We start from the raw sequence: 21,586 nt of genomic DNA, 5'->3' as shown, positions 1-21,586 counted from the left end.
AAGGAAAAAATCTGCATTCAGCTAAGCTGCAGTGTAGCTCTTTCATTTTTCACATTAGCCATGTTGTCCAAAGTCAGGTTGTTGATGGCCAATTTGACAAAACAAAACAGACTATGGGAGGGTCTTAGAGATAAGACGGTGAGCTTGTCTTTTCGTTGGCTCATTCACCAATTCATTCAATTACTCATTAAATAAGAATTTGTGGAGTGCTTACAATGTACCATGTATGGGGAACCAGCAAACGATAAAGAAATAAAGTAAGAAAAATAGTAAAGAAATGCTTCAGGGAACTCACAATATAGTTGGGAAGGCACAGAGTTCAACCTCTTTCTTTTACAAAAAAAAATTATAAGACTTTTTTCTCACCTCTACTTACTTTTTGTTGTAATAACCAAAATATTAAGGCATATATGTGATATAAACATTTATATTATTGCCTACACGTTTCCTTCTTTCTTCTAAATCACTGTTCTCAGTAACTTAGACCCATTTCTGAACCTAACCTTTCAGTAATAAGAGCTGAAAAGACTTATCTGAGGTTATTTAGCTGATGAGGGAATGGCTGACACCAGAACGCTGCTGACATCCTGCCCTTCCACCACCCAAGTGGTTTGAAATAATCTTAACAGCTATTTTTTCAAATAATATATTATACAGAATCCTATAATATAAAATGGTAAGTGATGTATAAAAATATACATTATATAAAATCATAAAATGCTGAATGAGGTCTTTGGGTAATTAAAATCTTAATTGTTAGGTGGAAAGTACTTTGCTGTTTCACTATCCTGAAACGTCTCCAGGGAGTCACTGTGTTCCCAAAAGCATGATCTGAAAACCTGTTCCACCAACCTCAACATGCATTTTTGATCACTTCAGTAATATCCTCTTGAGAGGAGGAATGCTATCTCTTCTTCATGACTATAGGAAGTCTTCATCAACACTTTCTTGGCAGAGAAACAATACATAAACTACTAAGGATCCTGAATAAAGAACTCCATGGTAGATTTCTACAAGATTTATGTGAGTGAGGCATTCAATAATCCTGAAGGATATGAATTCAAGTAGAAATGGTTAATTTTTTGATCTGGTCCTTACAAAATGCTCACAGTACAATGGACTAGGTAGCATATGAGATTAAAAATTGCCTGGTTCTTGTTCTCCAGAAGATTAGAGACCAATTTTGGTCTTTGATTAAAAACCTCAGAATCTTCAAGCGGACTCGCTTTCATTTACTTTTTCTGTTTTACACAGAAGCAATACAAAGCTTCCCTTTGCTGGGGGGTCACCCTGAATGACCTAATTGAATGTCAGGAGCAGTGACTTCCCAGAGAGGTTTCTATTTCAGCTGAATGACCTTCAGTGACTTTCTGGCTGCCTGAGGGCCAGACCTGAAACAGCAAAAGATCCTGTTTGTGTCTAGCTTCTGAGAATAGCTTACCTGAACCCTCAATTTTGATCTAACATGGAGAGTACTCATTCCTATCTATGAAGTTACAATGTCACCAAAAGCAGTGTTCGGTTTTACCTGCTGATTTCAAAACTTTGAAAGAGAAAGAAAAGACAGATGTGCAGATAATTGCAACATACGTGTTCAGAAAACAAAGAAATTTTTTTTTAAAACTAATTGTTCAGAGTAAAGAAAAATGAGTAGAGAAACAATGGCATTTGTAAATATTATATTCAAGGAGAATAAAGAGAAAATAATGTCTACTAGATTTAAGAATATATAAACCAAAGGAAAATAAAGCAGTGAAATAAAGTGCAATGCCAACCAAAGCAGGAGTGCAGAAGTTTGGTTGACATTTTATATCTAGCAAGTGAGTTTGCTAAATTTCTTTTCCTATGAGTTTTTATCAAATTCTTGCAATTAAGGACCAAGGCTACAACGTGCTGTGAAAACAAGAGAAAGTAGTTAAGGAGCAGAAGCTACTAATAATAACTGCATGGCAGGATAAGGGGTTTGGACAAAGTAAACTATTTTATCACAGAATACTTTTCTAAAGGTATAAATTCATCCTTTTTATCATTTCATTGGAATAAAGAAAAAGTTGAAATATATTATTGGCTGATAATCTTTCATGATAAACATCTGTCCTTAATTGCTTAAAGAACAGTGGCCAGGAGTGGTGGCTCACACCTGTAATCCCAGCACTTTGGGAGGCTGAGGCAGGCTGATCACGAGGTCAGAGTTCGAGACCAGTCTGGTCAACATAATGAAACACCGTCTCTACTAAAAATACAAAAAAATTAGCCAGGCATGGTGGCAGGCACCTGTAATCTCAACTACTTGGGAGGCTGAGGCAAGAAGAATCCCTTGAGCCTGCAAGGAGAGGTTGCAGTGAACCGAGATGGCGCCACTGCACTCCAGCCCCGTGACAGTGCGAGACTCCATCTCAAAAAAAAAAAGCTTAATTAAAAAAGAAACAGAAATATATTAGTGACAAAAATCAAAGGGTTTTATTTGTTAAGTGGATAAAATCACAAAATAAGTGTGAAGACCTCCTCTAAATACTATAATAAGTGGGGTGGTCTGCTTCTAATGTTCTTTCATTAGTTTTTACAGTGGTATACAACCATGCTATAGAAATCATGTCAGAAAAGGTGGCTGGTCTTGGCTGAAGCCTCTACCTCTGGCATCAAACATCAATTCACATATGTAAATACAGATGTCATGGGTTCAGTTCTGACACGAAATTCATATGTTAAAGTCCTAACTCCAAGCACCTTAGAATGTGACCTTATTTGAAAGTAGGATCTTTGCAGATATAATTATTTAAAGTGAAGTATTACTTGAGTAAGGTATATCTGGTGTCATTATAAAAAGTGGAGACTTAGACACACACGCATACTGGGAGCCCACCATGTGAAGATCGGAGTTCTGCTGCCACAAACCAAGAGGCTAGGAAAGTCATCGTACTAATTCTTCCCTTGTGCCTTCAGAGGGAGTGTGGCTGTGCCAACCCCTGATCTTGGACTTCTACCCTCCATAACTATGAGACAACAAATTTCTGTTATTTAAATTGCTCAGTTTATTGTACTAGAAACTAATACAATGGGACCGTAAAAACTCGATTAGATTAATAAATTACTCTAGCTTGTTTACTGCCAGCCTCCCTCTCATGATAGGAAACTCATGAGAACTGATTAAGTACATTGTAAGGATAATCAGTCACTCTTTACATCAAAATCTATAGGTGAGGAATTGTTCAATGATCAAAGCACTCAAAATCAACTGATAAATCTTTAACTACTAAACAGATACATGTATTTTTCTTTTCCTAAAGAAAGATAAACCAGTGGATGACAAATTTTAAGAGTCAAATAATTAAATGTTAAAAGCCCAACCAGTTTCTATAGTGCCTTTCCAAATCCTTAGGTAACAGCCATGATTGAAAGATCCTACATGTGAACCACTAAAGCGATGCTTCATGAATAAAATAGCAGAGGCAAAAGAAGTGGATGTACATTCTCAAAATAGCAGATAGTGAGCATAGAGAATAAGGCACGTCCAGTTTTATGGTTAATTTAAAATTATAAGCCTTGAGAACCATGTAAAGCCATCATTATATTGTTCAGATACCATAAAATACAGCAGATGATAGCCATTAAAAGATACTGAAAATCTCAATAAAAAAGAGTTTTACAAAATGCTATATTAACAGTTCTTTAATAAATATTATATTTTAAATATGAAAGTTGCTGACATTAGAAAAGGGAGAGAAATTCTCATGAATTACCTATACCAAATATTTTGCCCTAGAGATAATAGAAAATTAAGAAGATGAGAAGTAGGAAATGATATGTATTTTATACTTACATTTTTTGCTACTTCTTGATTTTAATTTTATAGTTTAATTTTTAATTTATAGATGCTTATAAATTAAAAGATTATAGTCTATTGATTTTTCTCAGTCATATTTATTAAAATACAATTTACTTAAAATGTACACTTTTTAATTATAAATTTCTACCGTCAGTTCTATGAATCCCGATAAATGCATAGAATTCTGTAACCCTCACCAAACCAACATACAAAACAGGCCCATCCCCTCATAAAATCTCCTTGTGCTTCTTTGTGATCAAATTCTTCCTCTACTCCCATTACCTGACAACCACTGTTCTGATTCTGTTCCATTGTTACAAACAAAATCTTTCAAAATGATGATTTAATTTATCAAAAGTGTTGATTATGTTGAGTAAAATAATACAGTTCTAAAGAAGTTTGAGATTCATTCATATCATTACATGTATCTTATAGTCCATTTTTTATCTCATTGCTGAGTAGCATTCCATTTTATGAATGGACTGCAGTTTGTGTATCCATCCACCAGCTAAAGGATATTTGGGTTGTTTCCTGTTTGGGGCCTTTACAAATAAAGCTGCTATAAACATTAGTGTACATTTTTATAATTTCTCTTGAATAAATTACCTAAGAGTGGGAATGCTGAACATTATGATAAACATACATTTACCATCATAAAAAACCTCCAACGTTCTCCACAGTAGCTGTACTATTTTGCATTCCCATCAGCAATGTACAAGAGCTCCAGCTGCCCCATATCTCAGCTAGCACTTGGTACTGCCAGTTTTCTCTCTGTATTTTAACCATTCTAATAGGTATGTAGTGACATCTTGTTGTGAATTTAAATTGCACTTTCTTGATAACAAATCATATTTAGAATTGTTGTATGTGCTTATTTGCCATCCGCATCTCTTTTTGGTGTAAGTCAGTAAGTTCAATTTTTTATTATTGTATTTTGAGAGTTCTTCTTATATTTGGATACTAGTCATTTATAAGATATGTGATTTGAAAATATTTTACTCAGGCTATGGCTTGTCTTGATTTTTCTAAACTGCATACGTCTTAAGAAGAAAAGTGTTTTTTATTTTAATAAAGTGAAATTGATCTAATTTTCTTTTATGGATCGTGTTTTTGATATCATTTCTAAGAAAACTTTGCCCAACCTGATGTCACAAAGATTTTCTCCTATACTTCTTCCAGAAGTTTTACAGTTTTAGGTTTTACATTGAGGTCTATGATCCATTTTTAGTTGATTTTTGAAATTGGTGCAAGGTATGGATCAAGGTTTTTGTTTCATATAGCTGTCCCCTTCTAGCATCTTTGCTGGAAAATATCCTGGACTTCCAGTTTCAGGTTCAACATGCAGAAAGCTTAGAAGTGAGCACTCCAAACCTTATAACAAGAAAAGAAGCTGGATGAACTCAAAAGTTGATGACTTTTCTGGACCTAGCAGAGAATTGAGGCTGCAGGGCAAACTGCCACCCCTGAAATCTGGAGAGATGGGTGAATACAGAGAATGACAGCAAGATCTTTTTACATGAAACAGAATCCACTGAACCATAAACTGGTAAGGGTACTTAAGTGGTAATTTTTTTTACTAATTACTGGAAGTTTAGAGCAGATTAGTATGAAAGTGAGAAACTCCTTCTGGCCATAGTCTTAGGACCCTACCCACCCTCAACAATTGTGAGTTTTACCTCAAGGAACATAATGGGGTTTCATATGGATACTAGTGTGAGAGGGCTTTGTTGGACATAGTAGGTTTTTGTCTTTACATCTTATAGAATATTTTTTGCATTTCTCAAACTTGGGTTTTATTAATTACTGTTGGATTCATAGCTGTTTCTTATAATTAATGATGCCAAATAATTGAAATATTAACTATACTTATTTGGTTGACAAGTACAAGCCAAACATCTATCATTGGGTACTATTAAAATGTTTATAAGGTATATAAGGAAAAGTGAAAGTATAAGCTACCATATGAATTAGAACTCATCAAACAGCAAGTCATTTTTAAAGGAACTTATTAAAAGTTAAATTGAAAATAACAACTTATTAATAATGATGTCTTACCGAACAGTTGTTTAAATTCAATTGTTTGTTTCTGAAATGTGGTTTTATAGAGAAAAATTAAAATTTAAAGTAGATTAGTTAAGATTAACACTAGACTGGATAAATGAGGAGCATACAAATACAATACAAATAAAGAACTAAAAAGGGGGAAAGCACTTTGGTGAATATAAGCATATTTCGATAATGTAGCTTGAAAACATGGAAGGAGTTGGAAAAAAAAGAATGGTACCAAGTGCCACAAAAATCAAGAGGAAAAATATATAAAAATGCATAAGGATTAGCTTGATTGAAGAAAGAAATGCCTGTGTCTTTTCAAATGGAAAAAGGAGCCAGGTGGAAAAGTAGCTTAAATGTTTCCTAATTGTAAAAATCACAAATAAGATCAAGAAACATTGCAAAGAATTGATGGAACAAAAATGAGCAATCAGAATTGGAGGAAAACAGGCATTCAGGTAATGTTGAGCTCATATTACACATATAGAAATGAGAGAAAAATATTTAAGCAGAAAAAAATAAGATCTGGAAAAGGTTACAAAGAAAGAATATACCAAAACTTGTTTTGGTATATTAATTATGTTAAAAGTATGGTATATTAAATATGTTAAAAGGTAATATGATTCAAACATTGAAGCAAAAAAAGAAATGTCAATTGCATGCCAAGAAAATAAAATAGAGGTGTTTGAAGACATTACTATCTCAATAAAATATTCTCACTTAAAATGGCAGAGAAGGATCCAAAAGGCTAAACAGAATACATGAAGGTCATAAAAGTATACAATCAAAATGAATCGACCCACAATAAGTTACCACAAAAATCTAGTTTCCCACGTGGTTGTTTGAATCACTTGTGTCAATTTTTTTATGAATGTGGTAGATGGAAAACACTAAAGAAAGGCCATTGATCTGGAATGTAATTATTTCAAAAATGACTACAATAAATAATGCAAAAATACAAAAAAGAAGAGACATAACATCTGCCAAGTGTCTATTATGCAATTAAGCGAAATCATCACAGCAACACTTTAAAGTCAATATTATTGCTCAAATTTTACAGACAAGGAAACTAAACTCTAGCAGGCTAAGAAATTAACCCAAGGAATACCACTGGAAGCCAAGAAAAGGGACTCAGATGTGGGTCTCCGAAGGCAAAGCCTGTGTTCTTTGCTTCCTTCCCTACTACAGCTAAATCTAGTGATGTACACAATGATGTACACTATTATTTGTAGTAGGAAAGGAAAAAAAATGAAAGTGCAAATTATAGGACTCTATAGTAGGAATGGTAGGAATAAGGGCATTCAGTATAAAATTGTTCAACTTCATTGTATGTTTAAAAACTTTCAAAATAAAATGTTGCCATCTGGGGGTAGGAAAGATACCTGACTGAAAGATCTAAAGAGAAAAAAAAAACTGTAGACATTAAATGTGGAGTGGTCACCTCAACTGAGTATCAAAAAACTCAAAGGCCCATTTTCTTAAAAAATATCTTCACCAGAGTAGCAAAATATATGCACATCTCTTTTGGTTAAATGGCTTTATAGCTCTCATGTTGAAATAGAGATACATTGCCTGAATTGGAATAAGATCTTAAACCATTTAAATCCATGAACATATTATGATAATTTCATCATCTTAATACTTTAGAAATTATACAAGAGGCCCTAGAATAATGGGGCAAGGAACACTAATTAATTTAGTGTTCCTTGATAACACTAATTAATAATAATAATAAGAGCTTTACACCTATACTGTGTTTACTATGTTACAGACACTGTTCTAAATACATAACAAGCAATAACTCATGTAAGCTTCTTAACATTAAGATGAAGAAGGTATTTTTATTACATTCTACAATTGATAACAGTAGTTTGACTGCAGATAACACATTCGGAGCCATTGTACTGCATAGCCTTTCTGAGGTTCACTGCTATCTCCAACATACATGGAACCCCCTGGACACCTGGGAGGGGTAAAGTGTTAAAAGTGATGGTGGTAAAGCTAACGGGGTTGGGTAGAGGGGTTGGTGAAGAGGTAGGATTCAAAATAAAACGTATGGCCAGGCGTGGTGGCTCACACCTGTAATCCCAGCACTTTGGGAGGCTGAGGCGGGCAGATCATGAGGTCAGGAGTTTGAGACCAGCCTGGCCAACATGGTGAAATCCCATCTCTACTAAAAATACAAAAAAAAATTAGCTGGACATGGTGGTGGGCACCTGTAATGCCAGCTACTCAGGAGGCTGAGGCAGAAGAATCGTTTGAACGCCAGAGGCAGAGGTTGCAGTGAGCCGAGATTGTGCCATTGCTCTCCAGCCTGGGTGACAGGGCGAGACTCTGTCTCAAAAATAAATAAATAAATAAATAAATAAATCATACATGACTTCACTTACGTTCTCACCAGTGCATTTTTTTGTGATAGAAAAAGAAAGGAAAACTGTATCTACATGATGTTTTAGATAAAATAAGTATTTAGAAACATGATAGAAAGTCAATAAGAAGCCAAAAAGGAGAGGAAAAGAAAAATATAGATGTTTATGCCCTGGAAGTAATGAAAATTGAGCAAGAAAGGGGGAAAAGATTATTGTGATTTATAAAAATTAATTTTTACAAAATTTCTATCTTAGTTCAGCTGCTATAACAAAGTACCATAGACTCGGTGGCTTATAAACAACAGAAATTTATTTCCCTAAGATCTAAAGGCCAGATGTCTCATGTCAGGGTGCCAGCATGGTCGGTTTCTGGTGAAGGCTCTCTTCCAGGCTGCAGGACTGCCATCATCTTGTTGTATCCTCACATGGTAGGAAGAGGACTAGAGAGCTCTCTGGGGTCTCTTTTGTAAGGGCACTAAACCTATTCAAGAGGACTCCAGATCCATGACCAAATTACCTCTCTACCTCCTAATACCATCAAAATGGGGATTGGGATTTCATATGAAATCCCAACATATGAATTTTGGGGAGACATAAACATTCAGTTCATATAAATTTGGGGAGACATAAACATTCAGTGCATAACAATTTCTAAGTCAACAGTAATAACATTTTAAGTAGAAAAGTATCTGAAGATAGAACATGGAGTGAGTCCATTAGGCCGAATGCAAGACAGGTGCAAACCATTATGCATTTCTATACAAATGTTTTTCCTTTTAAATGTTTCTAGTTGCATTATTTTATTATCATGTTTTCCTATTCTGTACCCCAAAGTTTTCTGGTTGGAGAAAATCCCTCATCATATGTTATGAGGGCTCTGATTGCATAGGCTGAAGGGCCCAGGAACTCCCTCCTTGCCCTCAGAGAGCCAAATCAAAGATACATGACCTAAGATCTGTCAATTGGATGTTTCTACTAGGGACTGCCAGTCCTGCAGGAGTAATGCAAACATTCAGTGGCTGGAATCTATGGTGGAGGCCTAGACCAAAACCATGTCACCTCCAATAAGCAAACAGAGACTGGGAAGCCTCAAGCAGTACTCAGGCTGTTCTAAGGCATGATCTAGGCTGTTTACCACTGCAAGTGGCCTTACCTCTTGCCATTTCTAAGATTAATTCTTCAGCATTTCTATTGCTTCTATAATTTCTCTTCCAATCAACTCATTTTCAGCTTAAATTTGGTTTAGTTTAATTGCTTGTGACTAGAAAACCTGAAAAACAAAAATTGGTCCTAAGGAGGGGCCACAGCACTGAAGGCAAGATGTAGAAGGCCACACTGCAACAAAGAAAGTATGAAAACATGAAGACCTGGGGTGGTGCTTCTTTCAGTGGCATTAATTAGATAAGAGAGGACATGATAAGCTCATATCCTCAAATGTTGAGCTAAAAGAACACACTGATACCCAGAGGCTTTCTCTGAAGGTACTAAAGAATTGCTTCACGTTAAACTTCAGGGCAGAGGTGGCAAAAAGCCCAAACTTTGGGGGTGGGAAAGTAATTTGTGTGGGTTTTTCATCTTTTGTTTTTTAAGACAGGGTCTCACCATGTTGTCCAGGTTGGAGTGCAGTGGCATGATCATGGCTCGCTGCAGACTCAACCACCCAGGCTCAAGTGATCCTCTCACCCCAGCCTTCTAAGTAGCTGAGACTACAGGTGCATGCCACCATGTCCAGCTAATTTTTTTTTTTTTTTTTAGAGATGGAGTCTTGCCATGTTGCCTGGGCTCGTCTCAAACTCCTAGACTCAAGTGATCCTCCTGTCTTGGCCTCCCAAAATGCGTGAGCCACTGCATCCAGCAGTAATTTGTTGAATTATGTCCACAGAAGTTATAGCTTCACCACTTCCTTTTATATAGAAGTTACGGTATTGATGAAGAAAAAGTAAGACCCTATAAATTAGAACAGGTATAAATAAAAGGCTTCAGAAGACACAAAATACTTTAAACTGCAACCTCTTACTCACACCTATGTGTCCCTCCCTTGTCAGCTGACATATCCACTACTTCATTGTCTGATGAAGTTCTTCCTCCATTGCTTGGAATCATGTTTTACCTGGGGAGTTATCTTAAAAGATGAAGTCAATATTCAAGCCTCTTCTGCCTCAGTCTAGCATACCTGTAAGGTCAAATACATCAAAGAATTTTTCAGTGTACTGCCTTGAGCAGCTGAGAAGGATTATAATTGTTTTCTCAGCTGATTATTAGAAACTTGGAGTCAGTGATGGACAACACTAAAATGAGGCTGACATGCCAAAAAGTCCTTGATGGTTTCCATTAAAAATTCCTGATGGCTCTACATTCAAAATGTATTCAGGGTACAATAGTTCTGACCATCTAACTGTATCCTGGACTGAATCACCACCATCTCTTGCCAGGATTACTGCAGATGCTTCCTAATTGGTTTATGGACTTCTACCCTCATCTCCCTTGCCTTGTCACCATAATTTTTTCCCAATTCAGCAGACAGATTGATCTTTTAGAAACCTAAGTTCTGCACTGTGACTTTCTTCAAAACCTTGCAACAGAGTAAAACCTCACACAGTAAAAGCCAAACCTTTAGAATGGGCCATAAACTCTACATGGCACAGCTCCCTGCTGGCCATCTGACCCTTTCTTTTACCACCAACTCCTCAGTCACTCTGCTCCAGCCACACTGGCCTCCCTGCTGATACCTGAACTCGCTAAGCACAGCTCTCCTTAGGGACTTTGAACTTACTGCTCCTTCTCTCTGGAGCTCTCTGTCCCTAGATACCTATTTAGTTGGTTTCCTCACCTCCTTTAAGTCTTTGCTTGCCTTCTCAATAAAGCCTACCTTGATCAATCTATTTAATTTTGCAACCTTCCCCCTTCTTGCCACCCAGCATTCTAGATCCCCCTTGCCTGCATTTCCTTTTTAGTTTACTGTTGCATGCAGTCTTCTAACATGCTATGTAATAATTTAATTAGTAAGTTTAGTGTTGATCGTCTATCTTCTTGTGGTAGAATTAGTGTTGATCGTCTATCTTCGTGTGGTAGAATATAAGACTCCAGGGATCTGGTCTCTTATGCCAGTCCTTAGCTTACCTATTTGTCCTCATATTTCTTCTGAGCCCTTCTGTTCATTCTGTATCTAGGAGGTGCTGATTTCTTCAGGCTGCATTCCTATATCAGCTACCTTGGAAATAAAGGGAGACAAGAAACTCGAAATGAGTTGGTTAGGTAGATATTTTGTCTTGCAACCCCTGACACATCATGACCCTCCAAAATCCTGATATTTCTTGAAAGATCTTGAATGCTATTGGTCTACTAAGATACCATTAATTGGAATGAAGATACTGTTTACTAAATAGTAACCTGAAGGCTTTAAAGAGTTAATGTCACTTTCAAATAGGCTAAACATAATCAGACCATGTATTTGGGGTGGGGGAAAAGATGAGGTTTTGTTCAATTTGTGCTCAGATATTTGTCTTACGATATATAGTTTTTCTTGAAATTCTAAAAATAATATATTCATTTGGAAAGGCATAAAAGTTGAAAATTATTATAGGAAGTTTCTAAAGCTAATTAATATATCTTCTCTTGATTATTTTCCATAAATATTCCCTGATGTTTCCTTCTGTCTTTTATGGTTTTTGAAGTAGCTTTGCAGTGTTTCAGAAACAGTCATGGTGAGCTAGCTGCAAGCTAGTGTTCCAAAGTCTGTTTCCATATTTCCATCAGACAGTAGGCTATTTGTTCTTGGATATGTCCTAAGGCAATATTGACACAGAAATGCAAAGTAATCACAGTTATCTGGAATGTTTGATTAAAATTTACAGTGATAGCTTTGGCAGCAGAAATATTCTTATACACCAAGATGTCATAATGCTTGTTTTTTAGACTGTGATTAGACAATGAATCCATATAATCCTGCAAAAGCACCTTTACATTTATTACAAGGGCTCCTGTTTATTCAACCTGGCTATATGTACTGGACAATTTACAAACATTATTTCTTTGAATTCTCAGAATCATCCATTTTACAGATGAAAAATTGAAACTGTGAGTCATGCAGTTATAAGTGACAGAGGTGAAATTTCCATGCAGAGCTCTCTGATCTCAAATACTCAGTTGTTTTTATGAAATCTGCCACCTTAGGCTTTACAAAAGGTAGGATAGATAGAAATAGAAATGCACAAATAACTATGAAATATTTTTGATTCCCAATTAATATAAACTTATTTCAGGAGGGAGTGAATGTATTCATTTCAGAAGAAAAGTGACGTGTATTCAAGCCAGAAGATCCAGTTGAAGATGAGGCCAACTGGGAATACTGTTTGTTCCCTTTTGTGGTAGTGGTAATTCCATATAATATATCACAAAATTTCAATGAGTTTTAAATTAATAAGGAAAAGGCTGAGCTAGCTAATATTTAGATAAAGAGTCATTGAAATATCTAGGAAGAGTACACAGAGAAAATTTTCTGTACTTCTATTTAATAGTAGTAGATCATATTTTTCATGGTTTGACATGAGGCAGTCACTGGGAGAAACACTTTCATGCAATCTATAATGTCCTCCACACTCTTATTATCAACTACTTTAGTTGAGGAAATTGAGACTTACATAGGTTTAGAATTTGCCCAAGATAGCAAATGGGAGAGTTGGCAATTAAAGTCTGTGTTTTTAACCAAAATTATCTTAAGTACTATAAAGCATTGGTGGTATTGCCTCTGAACTGAAATGTAGCTTCACTGCATGTTCCCTCACCCCCATGCAAGGTCACAACATCTTATAAAAACGATTGAAACTATTTAAATTGTCCTAACACAAAATATTAAACATAGTAGTATTTGAAATCAGCTATATAGAGTTATGTAATATAGATTATGAATGTATTTGTTCTGTGATAGTAAAAAAAGAAATCAACTTTAAACAGACTATTTTAGATAGGGATCTTCTGGCCATAATAACACTCCTAGTGTGTCACATCTTCTTGTATCCATATCTTTGTGTAGTTCTCTCTCACAGTGACTTTAAGTGTGGAGCATGCCTTGCTTTGGCAGTAGGATGTAAGCAAATATGACAAAAGTAGAGGCCTGAAAGATGCTAACACATTGAGGGGGATGTTCTTTTGGAATACTACCATAACCTTGGTAGTATCCTGCTGGAGAAACTACATGGAGAACCCAGGCACATTGGCTAATATCTACAGATAACTCTCAGACACGTAAGTAATGTTATTGTGTACTATCCAGCTCCAGTTGAACCATAAGAGGACGATAGACACAGGAGTGACTACAGGCAATATCAACAGAAGAACCACCAGCTGAACACAGCTCAAATCACAGAATCATCAGCATATAAATGGCTGTTACCTTAGTCATTAGGTCTTAGGATAGCCTGTTACCAAAAATAAATAACTGATACACTTTTTTTTTTTTACACACACAAGCGCCTGTGTGTATACATACCATTCTCTGCCAACATATTTTCACGTATTATCTGCTCTTGACACTGAAAGAAAAGGTTACAAAATGTCTAAGCCATATTTCCCTATATTGTGTGAATCATTGATATCGCTGTCTTTTTGGTTGCACTTCTATAAACCTTATGAATACTTCACAAATACAAATTTACTACACTGTGGTATAAAACTACCTAGCAAATATGATGCATACTAAAATATAAAATATTATTTCATTTAAACATTTACATATAAAAATATTTAGTCCCTATCTTCCTCTTTTAGTGATTAAAAAATAAAAGACACTCATAACATGGGTAAGACTAACAGTAAACTGAGTAATACTTTAACATTCAGAAACATTGACTTAAAGTCACCTTCATGGACAGACAGGAAAATGGACATCTGTTTATCAGAACCTCAAAAATATTATCCTCATCTGTATTATGCATAGATGACTGAAATAGCAACAAGATATTAAATATTTTGGCACAGGGCATTGCTCCCAGTCAAAATGCAAATCCTTGTTAAGGATAATATCTCTAGCCTCATCATTCATTAACAATGTAGTATAACTATATCGGATTCCTCCTTGAGTATGGGTTTCCCAGGATATTAGGAAGAGTGTGAAGAATCTACGACCCTAAGGGACTATGACTAAGAAGAGAAAGGGTGGGAGACACACCTGATCCATTTTATTATTTTTCTCAGAATCAGGAATGGAATCAGGCTAACCATATATGCTTTCAGGGAGGAGGTAGGGGGTACCAGGCTCATGAGTCCCAAACTCTCCCAGTTTTTCATTCAACACTGTAACTTTTATGCCAGCCTCTCCTAGAAACTTGCACAACAGAGAAAGGGAGAGTCACATAGGATTTTGAGAAATATGAGAAAGAATTCTAGAAATATATTCAAAGCTCTGCTACTTTGATCTAAGTTCTCCTAGTTCTTTCCGAAAAATGAAAATAATAAATCATTTTTATTTGATTGTTCTAAGGCAAAGATTAGCAAATTCTGGCCCATGGGCCAAATCCAGCCCACTTCCTATTTTTATACAGCTTGTGAGCTATTTCTAGTCTAGTCTATAAGGCACACAAGATAACCAGAAATGTGACAACTTTTTCTTCTGATCCTTATTAAAAAGTAAACAAAATTATTCATGCCAAAATTTAATACTAATAAAGATATCACTAAAAATATTACATTTTATAAGCTCTTGAAAACAAGAAATGTTTTGTGAACTGCCATGAAAAAAATAGTGTTTAACATTTACAAGATGCTCATGAAAATCTTTTGTATGAATGAATCCATTTCAACATTTTATCCATTACTAACAACTAGCTATCTTACTTGCTTATGTACAGACAGAAAAATCCTTTAAAAATGCAGAGAATATTAAACAATTAGACTAATATAGCCAAGAAAACCAATTTGGAAGATGAAATTATTTAGACTGGTTGCCTTTACTACTCTAATTACAGATAATAGCTCTGTTCCTCTCTGCTTTGACTTGTTTGTGTGGACCTTGTCTTAAAGGACAAAGTGGAGTATTTGAGGATAAGGAAAGCAGAAGATTAAATATTTCAAAGAGAATCAGAGGAATCCTGAGAGCAGATGGGCAGATTAGAGAAAGAATAGCAGAGCCATGGCAGTAGCTGCACCTGTCAAAATTTGGATGGAATATATGTTCCCAGTTGATCTGATTTTATAGTAACAGGATGAGTCCATGAAATACTTATCCTGACACTTTAAAATTGTGGATTTTACGGTTTGCTGCTGCTCCTGCTGGGCTGCCTGTTCCATTCAGCTATGCTGAATCTACATATCTGGAAATGGCATCGCTTGTCAGAGGTTGAACTGCTTCTGAAAAGGCCAGTTTAGTCCCAAGAGACCCAAGATTGACAGTGAGGTCACAAGGTATTATAAGAATATAATAAAATAAATAATGGAATGTTGGGGGAAAATATTGCAGTATTTTGGTAATCAGTGAAATTGATAAATCATAAAAAGAATATTTATTACTTGGCTCTGAAACTTTAACAGAATAGAATTTGGTTTCCTTGAACTCTGTGATGCCTATAGTATTTAAATCTATAATAAATAAAGACTAAAATTGTAGATACTGTGGCTCCCATCTTGGTAGAGTATTGAGATTTGGACTCTGTGAATAGAGGAAAGAAGGAAGGGAACAGGGATGGGTATAGATATAGAATAGCAGCCACCTCATTTCCCTACCACCAAATAGCCTTGCTGTCCATTCCCTCCTTACACTGCTACTGAATCATCTACCAACACTTTGAAATACTTGTATCAAGATTCCCCATTAATCAGTAATATTGCCAACTCATGTCCCAGAATATGTAACCTAAGTCCCTTGAGTGAAACTCCTAGAAAAACAGAAGAGTAAATGTTGAATCAAATGTCTTTTAAAAAGCTTAAATTTATGTATGAGTTGGCAAGAAAATAAGAAATACTGAGTTAAGGCAAAAAACCAAAAAGACATGGGAAGCATTGAAATTGGCTTTCACCTTGTGAGCATTTGCCAAATTCTGATACATTTTTACTTCCGTTTTTATGACTTTGGAACCTGTCAGGGGTTATATGGGGGTGGGGGAAGTCCAAGGTGTCCTAACTTACAGAATATGAAAAGCCCTTCCCTCATAAAACTGGACCTCAAAGAACTACAATCTCAGTGGAAAGGTGAGAGCGAGCATGAAATAATTCATCCGACCACCCACCTCTCAAAAAAAAAGACTACAAAGAAAAACACCTTGGTTCCTGTTGAAGGAGAACTCCCTTGAGAATTTATAAACAAAATCCAGGCTTCACATGGGTTTTACATTAACTCATGCTGCTTATGCTACTTATTTAATCTGAAAACCTCAAGCTGAGAATGTAAAACATTTCTAGACTAGAACTAGTAGAAGAAAATGCAAGTCTTCTTTGTGTAAACTTTACTTTATTCTAGGTCTCATGCTCCAAGAAATATTTACTCAGTCAAAATTACAAAACACAGAAATATGTCACTTAGTAGAAAAAAAAGAAAACAGAATCAGATGGGCAAACAGTTTAAAATATTCAAATATCAAACTATAAAATAAATGTTTATGTTTTTTAAAATAGGAAGGATCAACAGTATAAAGATCAAGAAACTAAAAATGGCCAGCCATATTTGAAAAGTAACCAAGCAATTTTTGGAAATAAAAATATAACAATTAAAGTTGAAACTCAAATAGTGAATTTAATAAAGTTTTATTTAACAGTAAGTTAGATCTGAAAACTGCAGCACAAAAAAAGATGTAAAAAACATAAATGAAATGTTAAGACATATAGAAGAGAGAATAAGGTCTAAAAATTTTAATCAGTTAAATTGTATATGTTTTGAAAACTATTCAGCAAGATGAATTAAAAAATTCCCTAATCAAATCACTACAAAATTACAACTAATAAAACAAAGAACATCTTAAAACAGAAGAAAATGATAGGTTTACCTTTAAAGAAACAAGTATACTGACAGCAGACTTTTCAGTGGTACCAATGCAAGCCAGATGCAAGTGGAATATTTTCAATGTGTTGAAAAAAAAATTGTTTATCTAAATTCTATACCAAGTAAAAATATCTTTTAAGAAAAAGATAATACAATATATTTTTATGCAATGAAAACCTGACGGTTTGCTCACCAGCAGACCATCACTCAAATGACCTCTAAATTATATGCCTCAGGCAAAAGGAGAGTGATTCTTATGGAAAATCTGAGAAGTAAAAGGAAAAGAATATGAAATGTCCTTCCCTCATAAACTGGACTGGATCTCAAACACTACAATCTCAGTGAAAAGGTGAGAATGAGTTTAAAATAATTCATTCAACCACCCACCTCTCAAAAAATGACCATAAAGAGAATCCCCTTGGCTCTTTGTGAAGGAGAACTCCTTCGAGAATTTGTAAATAAAATCCAGGCTTCATATGGTTTTTATTTGAACTCATGCTACTTGTTTAATCTGAAAACCTCAAGCTGAGAATGTAAAACATTTCTAAGCTATAACTAAGAAAGTCATTGGTTAATACTTAAATAAATCTAAATATATATTGACTGCATTAAACAATAACCATGTTCTGGGATAGAAAAGATAGAACTACAAGGCATGACAATAAAACATATTTAGAAGAGAAATAATTGGATTTATAGACAGTAAATTATATTGTTTTGAAAGAGATGGAAAATATTGATTAAATTTAGACTTCAAAAAATATTCATGTTAAATTTGATAGAATAACCATTAAAAATACATTTAAAAACGTATATTTTCAAACTGACAGAAGAAAAATTTAAATAAGAAAAATAACCAAAAGAAGGCAAGAACAGAGAACAATGAAGCACAGAAGCAAGGTAGTCAAAAACACAAACTATGACTGTAGAAATAATTTCAAATATATCAGTAATTCCAGTAAATGTAAATGCAAAAAAAATTTTAAAAATAAAGATTCTGATTAATTTATTGGATTCTGTCAGATTTCTTTTGAAAAAGCAATTTATAAAAGATACATCTAAGACATAGGATTCAGAAATATTAAAAGTAAAATGATGGAAAAAGATTTATCAATCAAAAGAAACTGGTGTCATGCTTATGGTATCAGACAAAATAGACTTGAAGGGAAAAAATGGATTATTACAGATAAAAATATTACTACATATTAATAAAAGATTCAGAAATATATAAAAATCCTAAGCCTTTATTTATATAGTAGCCTTTTAAGTATAAATAGCAACAATTGAGAATTACAAGAAGAAGTCAACCTAAGCAAACAAAAATTATTGTTACATCAGTAAGTTATATATTTAATGGGTGCACTTAACAAACTTTACATACATAAAAATATATAAATAACTGGATCCAACAATTGCAGAATACACATTGTTTTCAAACTCACAGAGAACATTACACAATTCATCAGATAAACGTAGAGCGAATCTCAACAAATTTTAAAGGGCTAGTATAACCATCACATTTTCTGATCTTAATAACTTCAGAAGAAATCAATAATGAAAATATAACCATTAAAATCTCCATATATTTGGATATTAAGAAATATCTAAATAATCAAGGAGATAAAAAAAGAAACCACAAGGAAAATAAGAAAATATTTTCAACTGAAAGATAGTGAACATACTACATATTAAATTGGGTAGAATGCATTGGAAACATTATTTATAATCATAAACATTTGTATTAGTAAAGAAGAAAGTTTAAAAATTAATGAAGCAAACATGCAATTAGCTTTAGCACTTTTCTATGTGACCCTGCAAAAGTGACTTAACCCCTCTGTGCCTCAGTTTCCTCATCTAAAAATAGTATGAATATAGTACTTATTGAAGATTGTTTTGAAGATCAAGTGAGTATGAAAAATATTTCACATTTCCTCCAGATCTACTCTCCTGACTTCTCCACTCTGTTCTGTATCTCAGGAAGCTTACCTACATAGACTACAATTATAAGACTTTCTGGATCTCTGTAAATCTCAAGCAATAGCAGGAAATAAGTTGATCAGAAAAGAAAGAATAAGGATACTTATTCACATGGCTCCTTCACTCTAGGCCACAATTTGGCAATGGTTGCATTCCTAAACTTAAGATTACAAGTCCTGTTTGGTGGCCAGGTTACAGTAACTGCCTTCTCCCGTACTTTAAGGCTTAGGGGTGGCAGAGGCTTACTATTGTTGTCACCCTAGAGTCTTTTACCATCTATTGTTGGTTTCCTTTAATCCTAACCACAATGTTGTAGAAAGGGAGAGAAATATGGATCAAAGGGTACAAAGTTTCAGTTAGACTGGAGCAATAAGTTTTAGTAATTTATTGCACTGCCTAGGAACCACAGTTAATTATATTGTATATTTCAAAATTGCTAAAAGAATAGATTTTTAATGTCCTCATCACAAACAAAAAGCTGATGAGGTGATGGGAATGTTAACTAGTTTGACTGACTCTACAATGTATACATAGATCAATGTATACACTACATCATATTCCATATAATATATATAAAGTGATTTGTCAATTAGAAATAAATTAATAAAAAAGAAATTTTAAAAGGTTGGTGAGAGGAATGGATTTTAATGTAGATTATTGGCAGTAGACTGTCATACATAAACATAATGGCAGTAGAAAAGGGGAGCAAATACAAGATTACCTAGATTTATTTTTCTTGCTAGAATTAGGCCATTTAATAAGCATGTCTCAGCAACTTTCAGACTTAGATGGATTTAAGGTTTAAAGTCCCTCAGGTGAGATAAGAATAGTACGGAAAATAATGCACTATGAGGAAGTTGAGATTAAGAAATACAGAAAGCCTTATAATGATTGAACTTGGAAAAAAACAACAGGAATGGTATTGGGCAGAAATGTCTTGCCCAGTGTCCTTCCCACACCCATATTCTTCTGGTTTCTCTCTTTGATAACTATTTTTCAAGTTCCGTTTTAGAAAATAAAGAACTCCCCTCTCTATCCCTGTGTTATGCTCTGAAAGATAGGTATATTTACACTAGTTCTGAGAACTGAACATCACTAGGAGTCACCAGCATTCTGTGCTTCTGCAGGGAAAAAGCTAATTCAATTTTTCCTGGGTATTTTATTGAAATAAGAACAAAGAATGGGTAAGTAAAGCAAATAAAATACCACCCCTAATTTACACAGACTTGATATGATAAAATGGCATGGAACCATAATAATCATCCTTGTTGAAGAAAGCTCCCCTTACAAGCCTTTGAGACTTGGCTCAGATTTCCAAGAAGACCCTGTAGATCCTCAGGTTAGGTAGAAGTCCCACCTCTCCATTTTGATAATAACATGAATATGTAATCAATAAATTCCCCATTAAACAGAAATTTATGATAACTTCATTTCGTGCATTACTGTAGGGCAATGACAATGTTGCTTTATCATCATATGCCTGCACTGTATCATGTCATGTGCATAAACATAGGTGTTCGATAAATATTTTTTTGAATTGTGGCACCAAAATAATCCTATATAAAATAACGTGATGCCCCCACACATATATGCCTCCCTTAATCTAAATGCCACCAAAAATAGCCCTCCAATACAAGATACAATATTTAATCTGTTATTGAAATAAACACATTCAACTATATTAATATAAACAAGAAAATTTTCCTCAGGCAGGCTTTACCCTGGCTCAAAATAAAACTTCAACTGATGCCATTGATATGTAATGCAGATGCTTCATGCCAGATGAAGTATTTGAAATAGGAAAACAGTGAATGTGATTGTTCACATTCAACTTTGAATACAGATATCTTAAGTGCTAAGCTTTTTTATACAGCCCTTTTTTCTTGGCAAGATTATTTCGTCTCCTCAAAACATTTTCAAACAATTTAATAATATAATATGATGTAATGTAATGTCCTCAAACAATACCAGAGTGTATGAAAGAAAATATAATACAATAATGGGGTCCCTGTAACAACTCCAGCCCTGATTCGCTAATGACCTAAGTATATCATTATATATATAATACAAACTATTTGTACTATATGTTTCTAAAACTTCATGAGAAAAAGACACATCATGCCTCTATAAAAACAGCCTTTTCTCATTAAGAATATTTGTCGTTGAAAAATTAATAATTTTTTTTGAGAACTGAATTTTTGGACTTTTTAAGGCAAACATATTGAGAAAGCTGGATAGTGAGAATATGGGTTTTTCTTTATCAATTCTAAATGTTTAAGATTTTATGAAAGTTAAAACAAGAGAAGTAACTCATTCCTATAGTGAAGCAGAAGTACCTGGTGCAGACTAGAAAAGAAAGACTAAGAGAATCTAGGTTAAGAGTAAAGTATATTAGGG

The 21,586-nt window shown here is 34.4% G+C and overlaps 1 protein-coding gene across 3 annotated transcripts in view; it reads right to left on the bottom strand.

The window, feature by feature from the left end:
- The window catches only part of GRIK2 (glutamate ionotropic receptor kainate type subunit 2), a 1,201,378-nt gene that overhangs the window by 945,032 nt on the left and 234,760 nt on the right, over window positions 1-21,586 (bottom strand). The window contains exons 4-5 of one of the 3 annotated variants that reach the window (XM_063666452.1): window positions 11,365-11,455; window positions 10,266-10,417 (exon numbers count right to left, since the gene is read on the bottom strand). The gene's annotated coding sequence lies outside the window, so the exon portion shown is untranslated. The remainder of the gene's footprint in view (window positions 1-10,265; window positions 10,418-11,364; window positions 11,456-21,586) is intronic. The other 2 variants (XM_063666453.1, XM_063666454.1) reach the window with 2 other exon arrangements.

Source organism: Pongo pygmaeus, chromosome 5 (assembly GCF_028885625.2).
Source record: "Pongo pygmaeus isolate AG05252 chromosome 5, NHGRI_mPonPyg2-v2.0_pri, whole genome shotgun sequence".
NCBI lineage: Eukaryota > Metazoa > Chordata > Mammalia > Primates > Hominidae > Pongo > Pongo pygmaeus.
The sequence above is the reverse complement of the archived record's forward strand: the minus strand, read 5'-3'. Positions and strand labels throughout refer to the sequence as shown.